The sequence below is a fragment of the Oncorhynchus masou genome, chromosome 32, assembly GCF_036934945.1.
Source record: "Oncorhynchus masou masou isolate Uvic2021 chromosome 32, UVic_Omas_1.1, whole genome shotgun sequence".
NCBI lineage: Eukaryota > Metazoa > Chordata > Actinopteri > Salmoniformes > Salmonidae > Oncorhynchus > Oncorhynchus masou.
Window position 1 is genome coordinate 18,436,694 of NC_088243.1, and position 25,863 is coordinate 18,462,556.

The 25,863-nt window shown below is 47.1% G+C and overlaps 1 protein-coding gene across 1 annotated transcript in view; it reads right to left on the bottom strand.

Moving 5' to 3' along the window:
- LOC135525661 (A-kinase anchor protein 6-like) overlaps positions 1 to 25,863 on the bottom strand; it is a 277,280-nt gene that overhangs the window by 67,332 nt on the left and 184,085 nt on the right.

Below are 25,863 nucleotides of genomic sequence, written 5' to 3' on the forward strand. Positions count from 1 at the left end.
GGATGGACGAATGGATGGATGGACGGATTGAATCGAGGTCCTCAACAGTCCTCTTTCTAGACGCCTTGCGTCCCCTCTGAAACAGACTAGCCTGGTAAATAGGCCGAGGAGCTCCCTCTCTCTGATGTAATACAAGAAAAAGTTGACTTTGAAGATGAGGATGATGGAGAGAGAGAGAGAGAGAGAGAGAGAGAAAGAGAGAGAGAGAGAGAGAGAGAGAGAGAGAGAGAGAGAGAGAGAGAGAGAGAGAGAGAGAGAGAGCGAGAGAGAAAGAGAGAGAGAGAGGACAGAAAAATCCCTCCATCCTTTTTCTCTCTCTCTTAATGTCTCAGTCCAAACGAAGCATTTCTTAGCAGACAATTAAGTGTTCATTTTTAAAGATAATTAAAAAGCATTCCTTGGAGCTGCGAGGAGCGCAGCTGACTGAAAAGCCCTGTCCGTCCACGGTGAAGGAGAGAGAGAGTGGGGGGGATTGAACTGAATGAAAAAAGCCATTGGAAAATAGCTGCAATCAGGAGTGGCGGCTTCTCTCTCTTCACTCACTCTCTCTGGCCGGGGGGGGGGGGGACAACATCTGTGGACATCTATACTGGGATTGAGCCTAGGCCGACCTCTAGGGTCAGTGCTTTATAATGAGATGCTGAATGTGTCTTATAAAAGTCAGGTGGCAGGAAATGAAGAAACTGACTAAGATGCAAACAAATCACTATGAATGAGAACAGATCACTATGAATGAGAACAGATCACTATGAATGAGAACAGATCACTATGAATGAGAACAGATCACTATGAATGAGAACAGATCAACTATGATTGAGAACAGCTCATAATAATGGCCGGAACAGAGCAAATGGAATGGCATTAAACACCTAGAAACCATGTGTTTGATACCATTCCAATGATTCCACTCCAGTCATTACCACAAGCCCGTCCTCCCCAATGAAGGTGCCACCAACCTCCTGTGGTCTACTCACTTCTCATATAATTGCGGATGCATCGAGACTCCTAGGAAGAAACATGCTTCAGCTAACGGAGAAATAGGTCTAGAACTCCCTCCATGCATGGAAACCCCTGAACAGTTAGAATCAAAATCACTTAATGCCTTATTTTTCTGTCTGATGTCTGGCAGAACAAAACCTTCCAAACGCACCAACATCCCCCAGGACCAGAGGAAATCCTGGTTAATTTAACAACGTTGAACAAAAAAATCTTTACATTGCGGGTACTTGACCCTGGTTGTGTTACATTTAATATTTCGCCTCAATCTTAGTGAGTGTCTTTGAATTGCTGCTAGAGCTGCTTCTACACATTTCGTCAAACAGCAGGTGAGACGGGGCGTCCCTGAGGAGCTCCACAACACTGCAGCACTGCCTCAGAGCTGGGGGGTCTACTTCACAGAGCAGAGAACACACCTTCAAACTGAAACTCTCTCACTCACTCTCTCACAGTCCCAATCCACCTAGAGTATTACCATTTCCAAGCCTGATGCTTTCATGTGGGAACTTTAAGTGGTATTTAAAAAAAAATGTAATTTCTTAGAAATAAAGAAAAACAAATTTCGACAACGACATTGTAAATTAGGATAGGCTCATAGCTCTCTGTTATTTCTGTGTTCTGAAGCATGGAAATGTAAATCTGTCATTAATTAAGGATATTTTTCTTCTTCGTTCTCTGGCTTGGTATTCATTTCTCTGTGTGTGTGTGTCTGACTGTCAGGTTGGCTGGAGCTTACCTAAATAGATGACAGAGGCTGCATCCCAAATGGCTCCCTATCCCTATATAGTGCACGACATTTGACCAAAGCCCTGGTCAAAAGTAGTGTACTATATAGGGAATCAAGTGCCATCTGATTAGGATGTCATTCCTAATGACTTGGTGGTTAACAAAGACTACAGGAAATGTGTTGATATTTAAATCTACAGGAAAAAGTCACCTTGTCGCTATCTGATTCTAAGCTACATGGTTAGTTTGTACATGTTGTTTGTGACTACGTTGCATTGGGGAGGGGCTCCATCTACGAATAGAGAGAGAGTATAGACACTACAGTGTGGCGCACATAGCAGGATGGGTGTTTGACTGTCTGTGGCTGGCTGCGGACTCGGAGGCCTTGCCTGGACGTTTTGGCCAGCGTTGAAAGGAGAAAATGAAAACCATGTTGTTTGCCTTGCCATTCAGAGGAGCAAACCGTTCTCTTCAGAAGGAGAAATAAAAGTGGGACAAAATGACATCACTACATCAAAAATGCCATTACAATTGTCCTTCAGCCTAAAAGCAATCTTAAATCAACCAAACCATCTGTAATTTGTCTTCCTAATAAGTCAGCACTATACCCGTCACGGTGCGTTCCCCTCCCTCTCCCTCCCCCTCCCTTTCCCTCTCCCTCTCCCTCCCTTTCCCTCTCCCTCTCCCTCCCTTTCCCTCCCTTTCCCTCTCCCTCCCTCTCCCTCCCTCTCCTTCCCTTTCCCTCTCCCTCCCTCTCCTTCCCTTTCCCTCCCATTCCCTCTCCCTCCCTCCCTTTCCCTCCCTTTCCCTCTCCCTCCCTTTCCCTCTGCCTCCCTCTCCCTCTCCCTCCCTTTCCCTCTCCCTCCCTTTCCCTCTCCCTCTGCCTCCCTTTCCCTCTCCCTCTCCCTCCCTTTCCCTTTCCCTTTCCCTCTCCCTCCCTTTCCCTCTCCCTCTGCCTCCCTTTCCCTCTCCCTCTCCCTCCCCCTCCCTTTCCCTCTCCCTCTCCCTCCCTTTCCCTCTCCCTCTCCCTCCCTTTCCCTTTCCCTCTCCCTCCCTTTCCCTCTCCCTCTGCCTCCCTCTCCCTCTCCCTCCCTCTCCCTCTTCCTCCCTTTCCCTCTCCCTCCCTTTCCCTCTGCCTCCTTTTCCCTCTCCCTCTGCCTCCCTTTCCCTTTCCCTCTGCCTCCCTTTTCCTCTCCCTCTCCCTCCCTTTCCCTCTCCCCTCTCCCCTCTCCCTCTCCCTCCCTTTCCCTCTCCCTCTCCCTCTCCCTCTCCCTCTCCCTCTCCCTCTCCCTCTCCCTCTCCCTCTCCCTCCCTTTCCCTCTGCCTCCCTCCCTCTCCCTCCCTTTCCCTCTGCCTCCCTTTCCCTCTCCCTCCCTTTCCCTCTCCCTCCCTTTCCCTCTCCCTCTCCCTCTCCCTCCCTTTCCCTCTGCCTCCCTCCCTCTCCCTCCCTTTCCCTCTGCCTCCCTTTCCCTTTCCCTCTCCCTCTCCCTCCCTTTCCCTCTCCCTCTCCCTCCCTTTCCCTCTGCCTCCCTTTCCCTCTCCCTCTCCCTCCCTTTCCCTCTCCCTCTCCCTCCCTTTCCCTCTGCCTCCCTCTCCCTCTCCCCCCTTTTCCTCTGCCTCCGTTTCCCTCTGCCTCTCCCTCCCTTTCCCTCTCCCTCCCTTTCCCTTTGCCTCCCTTTCCCTCTCCCTCCCTTTCCCTCTCCCTCCCTTTCCCTTTCCCTCTGCCTCCCTTTCCCTCTCCCTCTGCCAACTTCAATGCCATGGAAGTATTTGCTAACAATTAGAGCAGCAAGAACAACCCCCCAACATTGCTTTCATGCTGTATGAGTAAACTTTGCAAAGTTCCCACAGTGCTTCTTCTGGATGAAATGCTAATTCTGCTCTATCGCCTAGCTACGGGGAAATCCTATTTTTCCAATGGGCTAACGGGGGAGGGGGGGTTGAGAGAGAGGAGGAGAGTGAGAGTGAAAAGAGAGGTAGAGAGAGGGATATGAGAGGGAGGTGGTTGAAAGAGAGAACAAGAATAAGAGAGGAAGTAGAGGAGGAAGAGGAGAGAGAGGACGAAAGAGACACAGTGAGAGGTTAAAGAAAGATAGATAGAGAGAGAAAGAGAGATGGGAAAGAGAGGGGGAAAGACAGGGATAGGAAATAAGCTTCTACTAGGTTTCAGAGTCATGGCCCTGAAAAGTGAAGACAGGCTCAGGGATTCCCTGGGTATCCCTGTATATACAAGTACACTAGAGCTCTGTCTAGCCTGGGTATCCCTGTATATACAAGTACACTAGAGCTCTGTCTAGCCTGGGTATCCCTGTATATACAAGTACACTAGAGCTCTGTCTAGCCTGGGTATCCCTGTATATACAAGTACACTAGAGCTCTGTCTAGCCTGGGTATCCCTGCTTAAACAAGTACACTAGAGCTCTGTCTAGCCTGGGTATCCCTGTATATACAAGTACACTAGAGCGCTGTCTAGCCTGGGGTATTGTCAGCACCATACTGGTGACCCAACCACTGGCCCCCAATCAATCCCCTCATCCCCCATCACTCCAACCATCCCCTCATCAGCCCAGCCCTCCCTCCATCCATCCCCTCATCAGTCCAGCCCTCCCTCCATTCATCCCCTCATCAGCCCAGCCCTCCCTCCATCCATCTCCTCATCAGTCCAGCCCTCCCTCCAGCCATCCCCTCATCAGTCCAGCCCTCCCTCCATCCATCCCCTCATCAGCCCAGCCCTCCCTCCATCCATCCCCTCATCAGTCCAGCCCTCCTTCCAGCCATCCCCTCATCAGCCCAGCCCTCCCTCCATCCATCCCCTCATCAGTCCAGCCCTCCCTCATCAGTCCAGCACTCCTTCCAGCCATCCCCTCATCAGCCCAGCCCTCCCTCCATCCATCCCCTCATCAGTCCTCCTTCCAGCCATCCCCTCATCAGCCCAGCCCTCCCTCCATCCATCCCCTCATCAGTCCAGCCCTCCCTCCATCCATCCCCTCATCAGTCCAGCCCTCCCTCCATCCATCCCCTCATCAGTCCAGCCCTCCCTCATCAGTCCAGCACTCCCTCCATCCATCCCCTCATCAGCCCAGCCCTCCCTCCATCCATCCCCTCATCAGTCCAGCCCTCCCTCCATCCATCCCCTCATCAGCCCAGCCCTCCCTCCAGCCATCCCCTCATCAGTCCAGCCCTCCCTCCATCCATCCCCTCATCAGCCCAGCCCTCCCTCCATCCATCCCCTCATCAGCCCAGCCCTCCCTCCATCCATCCCCTCATCAGCCCAGCCCTCCCTCCATCCATCCCCTCATCAGCCCAGCCCTCCCTCCATCCATCCCCTCATCAGTCCAGCCCTCCCTCCATCCATCCCCTCATCAGCCCAGCCCTCCCTCCAGCCATCCTCTCATCAGTCCAGCCCTCCCTCCATCCCCATCCACTATCCTGTGAACCTCCTCCCACTCAAAGAGTGTTTCATGCCTGCCAGCCACCACAGCTTTTATCTCAGCATATTGACTCAACCTGTTTGCCCTTCTATGAGTAAAATACCAAATAGACCTTAAAATATACAGTCGCTAATACTGAACATGGACGGTTGGTTTCTGTATGAATTTCACTTTCAAGTCGGCTATGTGTACATGAGAGTGCTATTTCAACATGATTGGATATGAAATACCAACCGTTATGTGCACCTTAAATTAGAGACAAATACATACTATATTCTAAAATGTGGTGTGTGGACCTATTGTAATTTCATTTACCATCACATTCAGCATGAATACATCTAAATGATCACTTCTGAAGAGGAGTTTTTTTCCCCTCTCTGAGATCTCTAACCTTTGCATGAGCTGCACTGTTCTCTCTCATAGCTCTCTCTCTCTCTGGGGCATGATAACCACTTGGTTTGTATTCAACTGCACTGTTCTCTCTCATAGCTCTCTCTCTCTGGGGCATGATAATCACTTGGTTTGTATTCAACTGCACTGTTCTCTCTCATAGCTCTCTCTCTCTGGGGCATGATAATCACTTGGTTTGTATTCAACTGCACTGTTCTCTCTCATAGCTCTCTCTCTCTGGGGCATGATAATCACTTGGTTTGTATTCAACTGCACTGTTCTCTCTCATAGCTCTCTCTCTCTGGGGCATGATAATCACTTGGTTTGTATTCAACTGCACTGTTCTCTCTCATAGCTCTCTCTCTCTGGGGCATGATAATCACTTGGTTTGTATTCAACTGCACTGTTCTCTCTCATAGCTCTCTCTCTCTGGGGCATGATAACCACTTGGGTTGTGTTCAAATGCACTGTTCTCTCTCATAGCTCTCTCTCTCTGGGGCATGATAACCACTTGGGTTGTGTTCAAATGCACTGTTCTCTCTCATAGCTCTCTCTCTCTGGGGCATGATAACCAATTGGGTTGTGTTCAACTGCACTGTTCTCTCTCATAGCTCTCTCTCTCTCTGGGGCATGATAATCACTTGGGTTGTGTTCAACTGCACTGTTCTCTCTCATTGCTCTCTCTCTCTGGGGCATGATAATCACTTGGGTTGTGTTCAACTGCAGTGTTATTGATGAAAAAGCAACGAGCCAGTCAGGGCAATGCTTTATTAATTAATCTCTTGAATAATTCCCAAGCCTGAATTTAGCCCAACTGGACAGACTTGTAAATGATATGCGTTCCTCTTGTCAACAACGATATTTGTATTTCTGAATTATGCATATGGTATAATTAGACTCCATCAGAAGTGCTGACGAAAAAATATTTGGAAATCACAAAGTTCAGAATCTCAAGGTCTTCAATTCCCTATATCCTCCCTAGATTTTATGAACTGCCAACAAAGCCTATATTTGATACGCAGAAGGTTATCTGTCAAATAGTTAAAGGCTATTCTACAGACTGAACAAACAAGAAAGCTTTTAAAAACCCAATTAGCCTACTGAATATTTGATGGTTTTGGCGAAAGACTGCATTCCGACTCCTCACTAGAAACAGGTGTTTGATCATAGATCCTATAATTCGATATGTAGCCTATCATATACGTCATTCTATAAGGATTATTTTTGTAATTCTGTGTTTGAGGATGTGTTCAGGGGGGGAGGGGGGGGGCACAAACCACTGGTTCTCTCACCCAAACCTTCCCCTCTCTCCGTCTAATCTTGTCATGTAAAGTGACTGGCTGGCTGATGGGTGAATGTGTGCCATCTGGTGGCCATCTTAGAGAACTGTCTGAAACTGACATCCTCCCTCTCACTACAATAGCCCGACTGGCTCCATCTAGGAGTCTCTATTCTAACATCAAAAGACTGGATCCACTTCATATTCCCGTTTAGTGACCTTATAAGACATACTCTTCCTCATTGAAAAGCAAAACTGCTCATTTAGAACAAACAATATGTTCTACTGTGCATAGAACATGACTGTTTAAACTTACAGTATCCATCAGTATTTCCTCAAATCTTTTGTGGTGATGACTATCTGACCCAAACATTAAAAATTCCCATGCGAGAAGCAAACACCCAAAACAAAGAGCCAGCTCAAGACAGATCCATCCTCTCCCCTCTCTCTGTTACAAGCCCTTCAAGTTCTTCTAATGTCCCTGACGTGTCCTGTTCTCCCTCCTCTTCCCTCTCTTCCAGTCTCATCCAGACCAGCAGAATCCTCCTCGTCCTCTTCTCCTCTGTCCTCTCTTCCCACATCCAAACACACACACCAACTACCTAAATCTACTCTTTCAAGTGTTGTTATGGCAACATGGAACTTAACTTCAGTGAATCAAACAGTGTTGCAGATCGATAATGAGAGTCCCAGTGCTCCTGTCTCTCCACATATTAAATGACATGTCAGTGGTTTACCTGCACCACTCCAGGGCCAGCTGGGCCCCGGTCCTCTGTAGCAGCTTGTAGACAGGCTCATCTCTCCCTCCTTCCCTCCCTCCCTCCTGCTGATTCCCATCTCTCAACAGAGGAGTAGGTCCAACAACAGGAACCTTCCAGAAGGCAAGAGCTCAGCTCACAACAAGGCTGTAACAGTTACGGTACACACCTACACACAGATTCCATTCAGCATCCGTCCGTCAGATTCGGCATGCATTAGAAGCCTCGTGTTAAGTAAATCATTGGGTGTTCTTGTTGCAAATGAGCTGTAGAAATCAGTGGCGTCACGCGAGGAGAGCTCCATAGGTTCCAGTCTACCTATGTAGAGTCGGACTGATTGGTTTTGGATGCAGCGTTAATGAGGTGTCTGAAATGGAAAGGGTCCTGCGTTGCTACGTAGCACACTGCCTGACTACCACCAAGCACCATAGGCTATTTGAAATTAGAATCTAGTGGTGGGGGAGCCCAAGATAACCACAGTAATTAGCTGGACTCCAATGGAACCAGCTACAGGGCAGACGGGTGGATGGAGAGGCAGAGTAGCTGAAAGTAGCAAGCTAAGGGCTTCACATTTGTATACAGAGAGTCAAGTCTGCTCTGCTCTGCTCTGCTCATTAAGTGAAACCAAAAAATAGAGGGAGAAAAAACATCAATTAAAAACCTCTGCTTGAGCTTCCGTCCAGGGTGAAAGAGAAAGAGAATAAGAGAGAGTGAGCAAGAAGGAGAGAGAGAGCCCTCAAAAGAGAGAGAGAGAGCGAGCGAGCGAGCGAGCGAGAGAGATGTGAGGTGGTATGGGGAGTTGGGTGGTGACACAGCTGCTGCCTGACTGGCTGGTTGGATCGCTGGCTGGCTGACAGGATAATCGGCTGGCTGGCCTCTTGTTTGGGGACGAGCGCCGTCTCTGTGTGTTTAGAGGAAAACACTTCCGTTATGTCCAATCTATTATGGAGAGTCTCTTTACTTTGGTCATTGAGAGAATTATGGAAACAAATGGCCTTTTTCTTCTGACCTTTATAATAGGTAGATTTGAAGTCGGAAGTTTACATACACTTAGGTTGGAGTCATTAAAACTAATTTTTCAACCACTCCACAAATGTCTTGTTAACAAACTATAGTTTTGGCAAGTTGGTTAGGACATCTACTTTATGCATGACACAAGTCATTTTTCCAACAATTGTTTACAGACAGATTATTTCACTTATAATTCACTGTATCACAATTCCAGTGGGTCAGAAGTTTACATACACTAAATTGACTGTGCCTTTAAACAGCTTGGAAAATTCCAGAAAATTATGTCATGGCTTTAGAAGCTTCTGATAGGCTAATTGACATAATTTGAGTCAATTGGAGGTGTCCCTGTGGATGTATTCCAAGTCCTACGTTCAAATTCAATGCCTCTTTGCTTGACATCATGGGAAAATCAAAAGAAATGAGCCAAGATCTCATAAAAAAAATTGTAGATCTCAACTACTCTGGTTTCATTCTTGGGAGCCATTTTCAAATGCCTGAAGGTACTATGTTCATCTGTACAAACAATAGTACGCAAGTATAAAAACCATGGGACCACGAAGCCGTCATACCGCTCAGGAAGGAGACTCCTTCTGTCTCCTAGAGATGAACGTACTTTGGTGCGAAAAGTGCAAATCAATCCCAGAACAACAGCAAAGGACCTTGTGAAGATGCTGGAGGAAACATGTACAAAGGTATCTATATCCACAGTATAACGAGTCCCATATCGACATAACCTGAAAGGCCGCTCAGGCACTGCGCCAAAACCGCCATAAAAACTCCAGACTACGGTTTGCAACTGCACATGGGGACAAAGATCGTATTTTTGGAGAAATGTCCTCTGGTCTGATGAAACAAAAATAGAACTGTTTGGCCATAATGACCATTGTTATGTTTGGAAGAAAGAGGGGGACGCTTGCAAGCCGAAGAACACCATCCCAACCGTGAAGCACGGGGATGCAGCATCATGTTGTGGGGGTGCTTTGCTGCAGGAGGGACTGGTGCACTTCACAAAATAGATGGCATCTTGCGGAAGGAAAATGATGTGGATATATAGAAGCAACATCTCAAGACATCAGTCAGGAAGTTAAAGCTTGGTCGCAAATGGGTCTTCCAAATGGACAATGACCCCATGCTTACTTCCAGAGTTGTGGTAAAATAGCTTACGGACAACAAAGTCAAGGTATTGGGGTGGCCATCGCAAGGCTCTGCCCTCAATCCTATAGAAAATGTATGGGCAGAACTGAAAAAGTGTGTGCGAGCAAGGAGGCCTACAAACCTGACTCAGTTACACCAGCTCTGTCAGGAGGAATGGGACAAAATTCACCCAACTTATTGTGGGAAGCTTGTGGAAGGCTACCCGAAATGTTTGACCCAAGTTAAACAATTTAAAGGCAATGCTACCAAATACTAATTGAGTGTTTGTACATTTCTGACCCACTGGGAATGTGATGAAATAAATAAAAGCTGAAATAAATCATTCTCTCTACTATTATTCTGACATTTCACATTTTTTAAATGAAGTGGTGATCCTTTTACTAGGATTAAATGTCAGGAATCGTGAAAAACTGAGTTTAAAAGTATTTGGCTAAGGTGTATGTAAACTTCTGACTTCAACTCAGCAGGAGATAGAGAGAGTAGAGTAGGGGAAGGGTAGTGTTACAGAGCCTCACTAGAGATAGATACCCATGTCCACGCTGTTGAATGCTGTCATATTGCAACGTTTGGACTGGAGGGTCTTTGTCAGGTAGCCTAGCATTTAAGAGTGTTTAGCCAGTAACTGAAAGGTCATTAGTTCGAATCCCTGAGGTGAAAAATCTGTCGATGTCCCCTTGAGGAAGGCACTTAACCCTAATTGCTTCTGTAAGTCGCTCTAGGTCAGAGCGTTTGCTAAATGACTCAAATGTCAGGCTAGCTTCTCACTACAGATATCCAGGATCAACCACATGATTAAAACATAACTTGTCATTTAGCAGATGCTCTTAACCAGTGGCTTACAGGAGCAATTAGGGTTAAGTGCCTTATTCAAGGACACATCAAATGATCCTTCACTTAGTCGGCTCAGGGATTTGACCCAACGGCTTTTCAGTTACTGGCCCAACCTCTCTTAACCGCTAGGCTACCTGCCTACCTCCCTGACTTTAGCTTAAGGTAAAGCTATGTGGTTATTCCATATGGTTCATCTATGTGGTGACAAAAACTAGAAGAGTCAATTGGTAATGTGAAGGTCAAGGTGTTAAAAGAGACTAACATCCACACCCTTCCATCTGCGTCTTCTACTCTCACTATTACTTTGTTTCCTAACGTCCATTCTCTCTCTGTCTCCCCCTCATCCCACTCCTGCTCTCCTAGGTGCTTCCAAATCTTCTCAATCTAATAATCAATAAAGTTAGTTATTAGTATTCAGTTTGTTTCATGAATAAATTACATGAAATGGCATAGGAACATTTGAGACCAGGTTGGTTCCTTCCCCCCCGCTGATGCTGGGCAGTGTGTTACCACCTGTCAGAATGACGATGCTGGGCAGTGTGTTACCACGTGTCAGAATGATGATGCTGGGCAGTGTTACCACCTGTCAGAATGACGATGCTGGGCAGTGTGTTACCGCCTGTCAGAATGATGATGCTGGGCAGTGTTACCACCTGTCAGAATGATGATGCTGGGCAGTGTGTTACCGCCTGTCAGAATGATGATGCTGGGCAGTGTCTTACCGCCTATCAGAATGATGATGCTGGGCAGTGTCTTACCGCCTGTCAGAATGATGATGCTGGGCAGTGTGTTTCCGCCTGTCAGAATGATGATGCTGGGCAGTGTGTTTCCGCCTGTCAGAATGACGATGCTGGGCAGTGTGTTTCCGCCTGTCAGAATGATGATGCTGGGCAGTGTGTTACCGCCTGTCAGAATGATGATGCTGGGCAGTGTGTTACCGCCTGTCAGAATGATGATGCTGGGCAGTGTTACCACCTGTCAGAATGATGATGCTGGGCAGTGTGTTACCGCCTATCAGAATGATGATGCTGGGCAGTGTCTTACCGCCTGTCAGAATGACGATGCTGGGCAGTGTGTTACCGCCTGTCAGAATGATGATGCTGGGCAGTGTGTTACCGCCTGTCAGAATGATGATGCTGGGCAGTGTGTTACCGCCTGTCAGAATGATGATGCTGGGCAGTGTTACCGCCTGTCAGAATGATGATGCTGGGCAGTTTGTTACCGGCTGTCAGAATGATGATGCTGGGCAGTGTTACTGCCTATCAGAATGATGATGCTGGGCAGTGTCTTACCGCCTGTCAGAATGATGATGCTGGGCAGTGTTACCACCTGTCAGAGTGATGATGCTGGGCAGTGTTACCGCCTATCAGAATGATGATGCTGGGCAGTGTCTTACCGCCTGTCAGAATGACGATGCTGGGCAGTGTCTTACCGCCTGTCAGAATGATGATGCTGGGCAGTGTGTTTACGCCTGTCAGAATGACGATGCTGGGCAGTGTGTTTCCGCCTGTCAGAATGATGATGCTGGGCAGTGTGTTTACGCCTGTCAGAATGACGATGCTGGGCAGTGTGTTTCCGCCTGTCAGAATGATGATGCTGGGCAGTGTGTTACCGCCTGTCAGAATGATGATGCTGGGCATTGTTACCGCCTGTCAGAATGATGATGCTGGGCAGTGTGTTTCCTGCCTGTCAGAATGATGATGCTGGGCAGTGTGTTACCGCCTGTCAGAATGATGATGCTGGGCAGTGTCTTACCGCCTATCAGAATGATGATGCTGGGCAGTGTCTTACCGCCTGTCAGAATGATGATGCTGGGCAGTGTTACCACCTGTCAGAGTGATGATGCTGGGCAGTGTTACCGCCTATCAGAATGATGATGCTGGGCAGTGTGTTACCGCCTGTCAGAATGATGATGCTGGGCAGTGTTACCGCCTGTCAGAATGATGATGCTGGGCAGTGTCTTACCGCCTGTCAGAATGATGATGCTGGGCAGTGTGTTTCCTGCCTGTCAGAATGATGATGCTGGGCAGTGTGTTACCGCCTGTCAGAATGATGATGCTGGGCAGTGTCTTACCGCCTATCAGAATGATGATGCTGGGCAGTGTCTTACCGCCTGTCAGAATGATGATGCTGGGCAGTGTGTTTCCTGCCTGTCAGAATGATGATGCTGGGCAGTGTGTTACCGCCTGTCAGAATGATGATGCTGGGCAGTGTCTTACCGCCTGTCAGAATGATGATGCTGGGCAGTGTGTTACCGCCTGTCAGAATGATGATGCTGGGCAGTGTGTTACCGCCTGTCAGAATGATGATGCTGGGCATTGTGTTACCGCCTGTCAGAGTGATGATGCTGGGCAGTGTTACCGCCTATCAGAATGATGATGCTGGGCAGTGTCTTACCGCCTGTCAGAATGACGATGCTGGGCAGTGTCTTACCGCCTGTCAGAATGATGATGCTGGGCAGTGTGTTTCCGCCTGTCAGAATGATGATGCTGGGCAGTGTTACCGCCTATCAGAATGATGATGCTGGGCAGTGTCTTACTGCCTGTCAGAATGACGATGCTGGGCAGTGTGTTTCCGCCTGTCAGAATGATGATGCTGGGCAGTGTGTTTACGCCTGTCAGAATGACGATGCTGGGCAGTGTGTTTCCGCCTGTCAGAATGATGATGCTGGGCAGTGTGTTTCCTGCCTGTCAGAATGATGATGCTGGGCAGTGTGTTACCGCCTGTCAGAATGATGATGCTGGGCAGTGTCTTACCGCCTATCAGAATGATGATGCTGGGCAGTGTCTTACCACCTGTCAGAGTGATGATGCTGGGCAGTGTTACCGCCTATCAGAATGATGATGCTGGGCAGTGTGTTACCGCCTGTCAGAATGATGATGCTGGGCAGTGTTACCGCCTGTCAGAATGATGATGCTGGGCAGTGTCTTACCGCCTGTCAGAATAATGATGCTGGGCAGTGTGTTTCCTGCCTGTCAGAATGATGATGCTGGGCAGTGTTACCGCCTGTCAGAATGATGATGCTGGGCAGTGTCTTACCGCCTATCATAATGATGATGCTGGGCAGTGTCTTACCGCCTGTCAGAATGATGATGCTGGGCAGTGTGTTTCCTGCCTTTCAGAATGATGATGCTGGGCAGTGTGTTACCGCCTGTCAGAATGATGATGCTGGGCAGTGTGTTTACGCCTGTCAGAATGACGATGCTGGGCAGTGTGTTTCCGCCTGTCAGAATGATGATGCTGGGCAGTGTGTTACCGCCTGTCAGAATGATGATGCTGGGCATTGTTACCGCCTGTCAGAATGATGATGCTGGGCAGTGTGTTTCCTGCCTGTCAGAATGATGATGCTGGGCAGTGTGTTACCGCCTGTCAGAATGATGATGCTGGGCAGTGTCTTACCGCCTGTCAGAATGATGATGCTGGGCAGTGTTACCACCTGTCAGAGTGATGATGATGGGCAGTGTTACCGCCTATCAGAATGATGATGCTGGGCAGTGTGTTACCGCCTGTCAGAATGATGATGCTGGGCAGTGTTACCGCCTGTCAGAATGATGATGCTGGGCAGTGTCTTACCGCCTGTCAGAATGATGATGCTGGGCAGTGTGTTTCCTGCCTGTCAGAATGATGATGCTGGGCAGTGTGTTACCGCCTGTCAGAATGATGATGCTGGGCAGTGTCTTACCGCCTGTCAGAATGATGATGCTGGGCAGTGTGTTACCGCCTGTCAGAATGATGATGCTGGGCAGTGTGTTACCGCCTGTCAGAATGATGATGCTGGGCATTGTGTTACCGCCTGTCAGAGTGATGATGCTGGGCAGTGTTACCGCCTATCAGAATGATGATGCTGGGCAGTGTCTTACCGCCTGTCAGAATGACGATGCTGGGCAGTGTGTTTCCGCCTGTCAGAATGATGATGCTGGGCAGTGTTACCGCCTATCAGAATGATGATGCTGGGCAGTGTCTTACCGCCTGTCAGAATGATGATGCTGGGCAGTGTGTTTCCGCCTGTCAGAATGATGATGCTGGGCAGTGTTACCGCCTATCAGAATGATGATGCTGGGCAGTGTCTTACTGCCTGTCAGAATGACGATGCTGGGCAGTGTGTTTCCGCCTGTCAGAATGATGATGCTGGGCAGTGTGTTACCGCCTGTCAGAATGATGATGCTGGGCAGTGTGTTTACGCCTGTCAGAATGACGATGCTGGGCAGTGTGTTTCCGCCTGTCAGAATGATGATGCTGGGCAGTGTGTTTCCTGCCTGTCAGAATGATGATGCTGGGCAGTGTGTTACCGCCTGTCAGAATGATGATGCTGGGCAGTGTCTTACCGCCTATCAGAATGATGATGCTGGGCAGTGTCTTACCACCTGTCAGAGTGATGATGCTGGGCAGTGTTACCGCCTATCAGAATGATGATGCTGGGCAGTGTGTTACCGCCTGTCAGAATGATGATGCTGGGCAGTGTTACCGCCTGTCAGAATGATGATGCTGGGCAGTGTCTTACCGCCTGTCAGAATAATGATGCTGGGCAGTGTGTTTCCTGCCTGTCAGAATGATGATGCTGGGCAGTGTGTTACCGCCTGTCAGAATGATGATGCTGGGCAGTGTCTTACCGCCTATCATAATGATGATGCTGGGCAGTGTCTTACCGCCTGTCAGAATGATGATGCTGGGCAGTGTGTTTCCTGCCTTTCAGAATGATGATGCTGGGCAGTGTGTTACCGCCTGTCAGAATGATGATGCTGGGCAGTGTGTTACCGCCTGTCAGAATGATGATGCTGGGCAGTGTGTTACCGCCTGTCAGAATGATGATGCTGGGCAGTGTTACCACCTGTCAGAGTGATGATGCTGGGCAGTGTTACCGCCTATCAGAATGATGATGCTGGGCAGTGTCTTACCGCCTGTCAGAATGACGATGCTGGGCAGTGTCTTACCGCCTGTCAGAATGATGATGCTGGGCAGTGTGTTTCCGCCTGTCAGAATGATGATGCTGGGCAGAGTTACCGCCTATCAGAATGATGATGCTGGGCAGTGTCTTACTGCCTGTCAGAATGACGATGCTGGGCAGTGTGTTTCCGCCTGTCAGAATGATGATGCTGGGCAGTGTGTTACCGCCTGTCAGAATGATGATGCTGGGCAGTGTTACCACCTATCAGAATGATGATGCTGGGCAGTGTCTTACCGCCTGTCAGAATGACGATGCTGGGCAGTGTCTTACCGCCTGTCAGAATGATGATGCTGGGCAGTGTCTTACCGCCTATCAGAATGATGATGCTGGGCAGTGTGTTACCGCCTGTCAGAATGATGATGCTGGGCAGTGTTACCGCCTGTCAGAATGATGATGCTGGGCAGTGTCTTACCGCCTGTCAGAATGATGATGCTGGGCAGTGTGTTTCCTGCCTGTCAGAATGATGATGCTGGGCAGTGTGTTACCGCCTGTCAGAATGATGATGCTGGGCAGTGTCTTACCGCCTATCAGAATGATGATGCTGGGCAGTGTCTTACCGCCTGTCAGAATGATGATGCTGGGCAGTGTGTTTCCTGCCTGTCAGAATGATGATGCTGGGCAGTGTGTTACCGCCTGTCAGAATGATGATGCTGGGCAGTGTCTTACCGCCTGTCAGAATGATGATGCTGGGCAGTGTGTTACCGCCTGTCAGAATGATGATGCTGGGCAGTGTGTTACCGCCTGTCAGAATGATGATGCTGGGCATTGTGTTACCGCCTGTCAGAGTGATGATGCTGGGCAGTGTTACCGCCTATCAGAATGATGATGCTGGGCAGTGTCTTACCGCCTGTCAGAATGACGATGCTGGGCAGTGTGTTTCCGCCTGTCAGAATGATGATGCTGGGCAGTGTTACCGCCTATCAGAATGATGATGCTGGGCAGTGTCTTACCGCCTGTCAGAATGATGATGCTGGGCAGTGTGTTTCCGCCTGTCAGAATGATGATGCTGGGCAGTGTTACCGCCTATCAGAATGATGATGCTGGGCAGTGTCTTACTGCCTGTCAGAATGACGATGCTGGGCAGTGTGTTTCCGCCTGTCAGAATGATGATGCTGGGCAGTGTGTTACCGCCTGTCAGAATGATGATGCTGGGCAGTGTGTTTACGCCTGTCAGAATGACGATGCTGGGCAGTGTGTTTCCGCCTGTCAGAATGATGATGCTGGGCAGTGTGTTTCCTGCCTGTCAGAATGATGATGCTGGGCAGTGTGTTACCGCCTGTCAGAATGATGATGCTGGGCAGTGTCTTACCGCCTATCAGAATGATGATGCTGGGCAGTGTCTTACCACCTGTCAGAGTGATGATGCTGGGCAGTGTTACCGCCTATCAGAATGATGATGCTGGGCAGTGTGTTACCGCCTGTCAGAATGATGATGCTGGGCAGTGTTACCGCCTGTCAGAATGATGATGCTGGGCAGTGTCTTACCGCCTGTCAGAATAATGATGCTGGGCAGTGTGTTTCCTGCCTGTCAGAATGATGATGCTGGGCAGTGTGTTACCGCCTGTCAGAATGATGATGCTGGGCAGTGTCTTACCGCCTATCATAATGATGATGCTGGGCAGTGTCTTACCGCCTGTCAGAATGATGATGCTGGGCAGTGTGTTTCCTGCCTTTCAGAATGATGATGCTGGGCAGTGTGTTACCGCCTGTCAGAATGATGATGCTGGGCAGTGTGTTACCGCCTGTCAGAATGATGATGCTGGGCAGTGTGTTACCGCCTGTCAGAATGATGATGCTGGGCAGTGTTACCACCTGTCAGAGTGATGATGCTGGGCAGTGTTACCGCCTATCAGAATGATGATGCTGGGCAGTGTCTTACCGCCTGTCAGAATGACGATGCTGGGCAGTGTCTTACCGCCTGTCAGAATGATGATGCTGGGCAGTGTGTTTCCGCCTGTCAGAATGATGATGCTGGGCAGAGTTACCGCCTATCAGAATGATGATGCTGGGCAGTGTCTTACTGCCTGTCAGAATGACGATGCTGGGCAGTGTGTTTCCGCCTGTCAGAATGATGATGCTGGGCAGTGTGTTACCGCCTGTCAGAATGATGATGCTGGGCAGTGTTACCACCTATCAGAATGATGATGCTGGGCAGTGTCTTACCGCCTGTCAGAATGACGATGCTGGGCAGTGTCTTACCGCCTGTCAGAATGATGATGCTGGGCAGTGTCTTACCGCCTGTCAGAATGATGATGCTGGGCAGTGTGTTTCCTGCCTGTCAGAATGATGATGCTGGGCAGTGTGTTACCGCCTGTCAGAATGATGATGCTGGGCAGTGTCTTACCGCCTGTCAGAATGATGATGCTGGGCAGTGTCTTACCGCCTGTCAGAATGATGATGCTGGGCAGTGTTACCACCTGTCAGAGTGATGATGCTGGGCAGTGTTACCGCCTATCAGAATGATGATGCTGGGCAGTGTCTTACCGCCTGTCAGAATGACGATGCTGGGCAGTGTCTTACCGCCTGTCAGAATGATGATGCTGGGCAGTGTGTTTCCGCCTGTCAGAATGACGATGCTGGGCAGTGTCTTACCGCCTGTCAGAATGATGATGCTTGGCAGTGTTACCGCCTGTCAGAATGATGATGCTGGGCAGTGTCTTACCGCCTGTCAGAATGATGATGCTGGGCAGTGTGTTTCCTGCCTGTCAGAATGATGATGCTGGGCAGTGTGTTACCGCCTGTCAGAATGATGATGCTGGGCAGTGTGTTACCGCCTGTCAGAATGATGATGCTGGGCAGTGTGTTACCGCCTGTCAGAATGATGATGCTGGGCAGTGTTACCACCTATCAGAATGATGATGCTGGGCAGTGTCTTACCGCCTGTCAGAATGACGATGCTGGGCAGTGTGTTTCCGCTGGTCAGAATGATGATGCTGGGCAGTGTCTTACTGCCTGTCAGAATGATGATGCTGGGCAGTGTGTTACCACCTATCAGAATGACGATGCTGGGCAGTGTCTTACCGCCTGTCAGAATGACGATGCTGGGCAGTGTGTTACCGCCTGTCAGAATGATGATGCTGGGCAGTGTGTTTCCGCTGGTCAGAATGATGATGCTGGGCAGTGTTACCGCCTATCAGAATGATGATGCTGGGCAGTGTGTTTCCGCCTGTCAGAATGATGATGCTGGGCAGTGTGTTTCCGCCTGTCAGAATGATGATGCTGGGCAGTGTGTTACCACCTGTCAGAATGACTTAAGGCAATGCGAGGAAGACCTGCCCTTGTGTCCGAGCTCTGAGAAGGGTCAGCTGGTCATAGTTTGATCTCTGATTCTCCATCCTAGAACTACAAGGCTTGCTGCGTGTTGCATCTCTCCCCTGTGGTATGACTCCCATTTTCTGAGCCCATTTGCATCGCAAGCAGCCATCTGGCACATGCATAGACACTGTACCAGCACTTACACACAAAATGCATGTAGACACACACACACACACACACACACACACACACACACACACATGCACACGCACGCACACGCACACATGCACAAACACTTGCACACACAGACGCACACATTAGCCTCCACAACCAACACAGGGGTCTTTGTATAGCAGCCCTGGCATCTGCTCATAGAAGGAAGGTGATACAGGGCAAGTAGAGGGGGTATTGGCTGTGCAGGGTGAGTAGAGGGGTTATTGGCTGTACAGGGTGAGTAGAGAGGGTATTGGCTGTGCAGGGTGAGTAGAGGGGGTATTGGCTGTGCAGGGTGAGTAGAGGGGGTATTGGCTGTGCAGGGTGAGTAGAGGGGGTATTGGCTGTGCAGGGTGAGTAGAGGGGGTATTGGCTGTGCAGGGTGAGTAGAGGGGGTATTGGCTGTACAGGGTGAGTAGAGGGGGTTTTGGCTGTACAGGGTGAGTAGAGGGGCTATTGGCTGTGTTGGGAAGAGAAGGTGGTGGGTTAGGTTGGAGCTGAACCAAGAGTCAGGAGGTGTGACAGGTTAGACAGAGAGACAGGGGTGAGAAAAGATTGGCCTCGTGAGGGGTAGTCATTCTGTTCCATTTGGTAAGGAGCCCAGGAGTGGGACACTCAACTCAATGGAGGACTGTTAGCTGACTGAAGGCAGAGCCAGCACTAACTCCACCATGTCATTATGATGTTTCTCCATAGTTACTGCATCAATGGATGGATGAAATGTTTCCCTTTAATCAGAATGAAACCTACTACCTACTACCTACGCATCCACAAACACACACTCCCTCCCTCTGGTTTCTAAGTGTCCACATGTTATTTCAATGAACAGTCACTTCTTTGCTTGCCAAGATGCATAAATTGTTTCAAGCTGTCCCTCCCGGAAGACTTTTATTAATTGTAGAGTCGCCGCCTCAAAAAACCTTTGTTTACTTTTGCAAATGACACTGGTTTCCCTGGAGACGAACTGGATCCCACCAACCAAAAACACACTTTTGCTTTTAATTGCGGTCCTATTCCTACTGAGAGGTGGCGAGGACGAGGACACTTCACAACTTCATTAGAAGATGCAGACAGCCACGAATGGTACTCAGTCAGCAGGCTGTTGATTCATGACACATTTTAAAAAGTGTCACTGTCACTGAAAAAAAAGGTGAGAATGTAAGCAAGCAAAGATAAGAGCTTGTTATAATTTCTGGTTAATTCAAGCACCAGCTTAGATTGAAACATCCGGTTCCCCTGCTTTCCCATGAAGTGATTCACAATAACCCTGTAAAAATGACACAGGAGGAGAGTCGAACATGACTTGAATTAAACTACAGACAGCTACTGCATTACTTCTCATGGAATACAATGTCAACAAATGAACTCTCCTCTTTTATTATCCCTTCACTATGAATTATTGAAAATGACTAATGCATCCAGCCATGTGTCTGTGTGCACGTGTGTGTTCAACAGTGCATGAGTGTGTGGTACACAGACTGTGTGCAGCCCTCCAGCAGTATCACCACAGTGCGTGTGTGTGTGTGTGTGTGTGTGTGTGTGTGTGTGTGTGTGTGTGTGTGTGTGTGTGTGTGTGTGTGTGTGTGTGTGTGTGTGTGTGTGTGTGTGTGTGTGTGTGTGTGTGTGTGTGTGTGTGTGTGTGTGTGCTAAACCTCTGCTCAGTGTGTAGTGTTAATGTCTGACAGTGAGTGACTGGAGAGAGAGAGCCCTATGGAGCTGAATCTCCACATTAAACACCACCTGCTCCTGACAGATACATACAACACAGCACTGCGTCACACATACAAACACACACAACTTGCCTCTTGGGTGTAGTTCCACCAACCCTAATCATACACATTTGTAGCCAGGCATAATGCAGATCCACACACACACACACTCTCTCTCACTGATCTGAGCAGTCCTCCAACAAAACAAACAGGAATCTAGTTATCAACATTCCATTTCATTGAATTGCTTTCCATTCTGATTGTCATTCTCCCTCAGATAGATACCGTGTTCTCTGTGTTCCATAGGGAGGATTACAGATAATGGCTGTCATATTCATACAAAGCAGAGCCACCAACTGTGCCTCTGTCACATGTGAGGTAAAGACAGAAGGAAAGTCTCTAATGTGGGAGTGACCTGAATTGTAAAACACACACACACAGACACAAAGGATAATCTCCCTACCGCATGCTGCAGTATTGTCTCCATGAATGGTTTGAATGAGAAGTCACGTAGAATAAATATCAAACTGACATGTTATAGAACTAATATATATGCAACGAAGAAGTAAAATAGGTGAAGATTTCTATTAGATTTTTTTGTAGATTAATACCGGTAACTTTTTGATCTACCTTTACAGTTTAGCTTTACTCTGCTAACATGCTGACCAGACCGGACACGTCGTGTGCACGAGCGTCGCAAAATAAACTTAGAAATCCATGTTATTCAATTATTGCACCCACACTGCTCGCGCGCGCCACCAAGCGGCTGCGATGCCAAGGGCTAAAATAGAAGTCCTTTCTATTTCTGACGCAGATTGCGCTGAAAGTCCTGCCCCTCCAATCTCCTCATTGGTTTGTAGAAGCAGGTACCCACGTGCCATCTCCTCATTGGTTATACCCACGTGGGTGATTGAAAGACGAACTGTTTCGCTGGTCGTCGTGGTAATACTATGAAAGTTTAGATGCCGACCACCATATAAGTTCAAAGATGAAAAAGCCTGGAAGGAGGAGAGATGACTAGAAACGATTCAGTTTGCCGTTTTACGTGTGGATTAATTGTCGGAGTAGAGGACCTTGTGCATTTCAGGTAAAATAACAACTCAATGTTTATAACCCAGGACAAATTAGCTAGCAACAGCAAGCTAGCTAAATAGGACAAATTAGCTAGCAAGTGCAAGCTAACTAGCTAAATTGCCATACATGCTTTTGGACCTGTCCCCAAATTAACGTCATTGGTTCAGAGTTTGTTTTGATATTTTTACCTGCCTGTCGTGATCACGTTTGGTGTAGTGGGACAAAATAAATGTATGCATGATAGAGCACGATGGCACACGCGCGCAGCCGGTTTGGGTTCCGTGTTAGTGTCCTGTGTCCTACCAACACTGCACAAAGAATTTGGACTATGAGAGAGGGGATACATTGTCAAGTATGTACAGTATCAACATTTTAAAGACAAGTTAGCACATAAAAAACTCCCTGATTTAAAGTTATTTAATATCCATGAATGCATAACCACCATAAATATTTATGAACAGATTAATATTTCAGATATTTCCTATGGACGAATTTGGTTGCTCTTTCTGCTAATCAATAATTTTGTGGTGATTGTCATTGATGGATAACGTCAACAACGTCCAGACAAAAGACTGCAGGAAAAATAAAGTTACACTCCACAACATGGAGCTTGATCATCACTCGGTCTACAGAGTACATGCCAGCAATCAATGCTCCTGTGAACACCATTCTTCCCATGGATCTAGCCACAAAGTGGAGAACAAATGTTTTAAAATACACATAGGCCAGGGATATTCTCCTAAATGTATTTAATAGGCAGTAGCAATGTTTCATTCCAAAGGTACCAATTCTGCTGATGACAATAAGACAAGCAGCAGTGAAAATCACATAAGATATACCTGTGGGGTAGCTAGTTAGCTTAAATGATTGAGATGTGGGGAGTATTTGGGGAGAAGTGGTTCTTTGAACAGCACAGGGCAGATGAAGGGAAATGTATTGCGACTGTCAGTAGTCAACTGAGAGGGCATCGCCACTCTAGAGCTGTAGTGTTGATGTGGATGTTTTCACCATAAAGAGGCAACACAGACACCAAGCCAAAACCATCTCAGCGCTTGATGTCTAGTCTGCCACTAAGGGATAGATACTAATGACACAACACAAATTCTCCAAATTGAAAAATAAACATGACATTGATGGGTTTAGGAAATGTAGTGGGAGGAACAATTGTTACAATATCTAAGATATTTCTGCTGAATTTCATACAGGAAGGTATAATACACACTACCGTTCAAAAGTTTGGGTCACTTAGAAATGTCCTTGTTTTTGTAAGAAAAGCACATTTTTGGTCCGTTAAAATAGCATCAAATGATCTGAAATACAGTGTAGACATTGTTAATGTTGTAAATGACTATTGAAGTTGGAAACGGCTGATTTGTAATGGAATATCTACATAGGCGTACAGAGGCGCATTATCAGCAACCATCACTCCTGTGTTCCAATGGCAAATTGTGTTAGCTAATCCAAGTTTATCATTTTAAAAGGCTAATTGATCAGTAGAAAACACTTTTGCAATTATGTTAGCACAGCTGAAAACTTATTCTGATTAAAGAAGAAATAAAACTGGCCATCCTTAGACGAGTTGAGTATCTGGAGCATCAGCATTTGTGGGTTTGATTACAGACTCAAAATGGCCAGAAACAAAGAACTCTCTTCTGAAACTCGTCAGTCTATTCTTGTTCTGAGAAATGAAAGCTATTGCATGTGGTAAATCGCCAAGAAACTGAAGATCTCGTACAACGATGTATACTACTCCCTTCACAGGACAGTGCAAACTGTCTCTAACCAGAATATAAAGAGGAGTGGGAGGTCCCAGTATATTAGATAGTACCCGCAAAACACCAGTTGGCCTTCCAGGCAATTGCAGAGAAAAAGCCATATCTCAGACTGGCCAATAAAAAGAAAAGATTAAGATGGGCAAAATAACACAGACACTGGACAGAGGAACTCTGCCTAGAAGGTCAACTTCCCGGAGTCGCCTCTTCATTGTTGACGTTGAGACTGGTGTTTCAAACTAGACACTCTAATGTACCTCTTGCTCAGTTGTGCACCGGGGCCTCCCACTCCTCTTTCTATTCTGGTTAGAGCCAGTTTGTGCTGTCCTTTGAAGGGAGTAGTACATAGAATTGTACGAGATCTTCAGTTTCTTGGCAATTTCTCGCATGAAATATCCTTAACTTCTCATAACAAGAATAGACTGACGAGTTTCAGAATAAAAGGCATTTGTTTCTGGCCATTTTGAGCCTGTAATTGAACCCACAATGCTGATGCTCCGGATACTCAACTAGTCTAAAGGCCAGTTTTATTGCTTCTTTAATCAGGACAGTAGTTTTCAGCTGTGCTACCATAACTGCAAAAGTGTTTTCTAATGATCAATTAGCCTTTTAAAATTATAAACTTGGATTAGCTAACACAACTTGCCATTGGAACACAGGAGTGATGGTTGCTGATAATGGGCCTCTGTATGCCTATGTAGATCTTCCATAAAAATCTGCAATTTCCAGCTACAATAGTAATTTACAACATTAACAATGTCCACACTGTATTTCGGATCAATTTGATGTTATTTTAATGGACAAAAAATGTGCTTTTCTTCCAAAAACAAGGACATTTCTAAGTGACCCCAAACTTTTGAACGGTAGTGTATATATGACAGTATAAAATGACAGTATAAAAGAAAAAAATAAATGGTGTGATATTTCCTACTTTATCATTTGAGATATGACTAATGGTGAGGTCAATATGCAAGATGAGAGAGAAGATTAGTTTGGACCTTGACTGTGACCTTCTGCAGTTTGAAAATGAAAATGTGTGCAGAGAGGAGGAGGCTGTTGGGGAGCCATTTCTTGTCATTATGTTGTTTCCAGTTCTGAAGGTGGTTATTCATTTGATTTCTTTATGATTCACAATCTGCTCTTTTGAAATATGCCATATGCTCAAAGCAATTCAAGGATGACGAATGTCAGAATCAGTACAATAAAAATTGCCTAAATTAGCTTGATTTACAGCCTGTACCTCCCAGCAGTCAGCCCTCTCTCCCTCAACCATGATAAAATCCCCTAGCCTTGGCAAACAACAGCCTGCCTGCCTGCCAGCCATCCAGCAACACAGGACCAACACACACACTTACCTTTTTCAATCAATCCAGAGTTAGCCAGATAAAAACAGAGTGCAGATAAAAACACAGTATGGAAAATGTAGAACAAACGGGCAGTGTAGTACATATTTATTAGCATTGGAGGGAGAGAAATCAATATCAGGGCCCAAATCAGTTGGTTTTAATCAGGAACAAACATATTGACTTAACACAATATGGCCAGTTTTATCTATCACTAATCAAATTCATTGAGACAATGCGCCTACGAAGGCTGTATAAAACAGAAGAGGAATCTTTATCTATATCTTGCAATGTTCTATTGCTCTCTCCTATTGCTCTGACTCTCTCTCTCTTTCCCGCTCCCTCTTTCTATGTCTCTTTCCCTCAGTGTCCTTCCTTCCATGCCTCTGAGGGAAGGAGCACCTGAAGGACAGAAGACAAGTGTGTCTGAGACCTCGTATCAGAAAACATGTTGCATTTCTCATCAATTCATTTGGCTGCAGTCTAGTCATTAACACTAGAATAGCCGGAAATCAAGCATACCCCCTTTGAGACAATGAGGATTCATTTTGACTCAAACATTCGAAAAGTCTAATAAATACATTTCCTACATGCTTTCGGTAAGAATTACGCTTTGGTTGTGTTTATGAAGGTCTCGGGAACATCAGAATACGAAAACAATTATTATTTAAAAGAACACAATTGCATTTTCATTAGATTATGTTACTATAGGCTATCTGTCGTCACGTGCTCATGTGAGGAGCGAATGGAACAGTGGTTATTCTTGGAAAATTGTATATTTTGAAATAGAGCTCATCTCTTCAATTTTGAGAGTTATTTGGCAATGGTAAGGGTATTTGAAACCTCCAAATCTACTTTTTCTGATACTATATAAAAATATAAATAAAGCTCTCTAGAAATCAGGATCCTAGCTATGGTCTGGGGGTCAGGGGATGGGTGGAGAGGAAGAGAAGTGCATAGAAAGGATTACTAAAG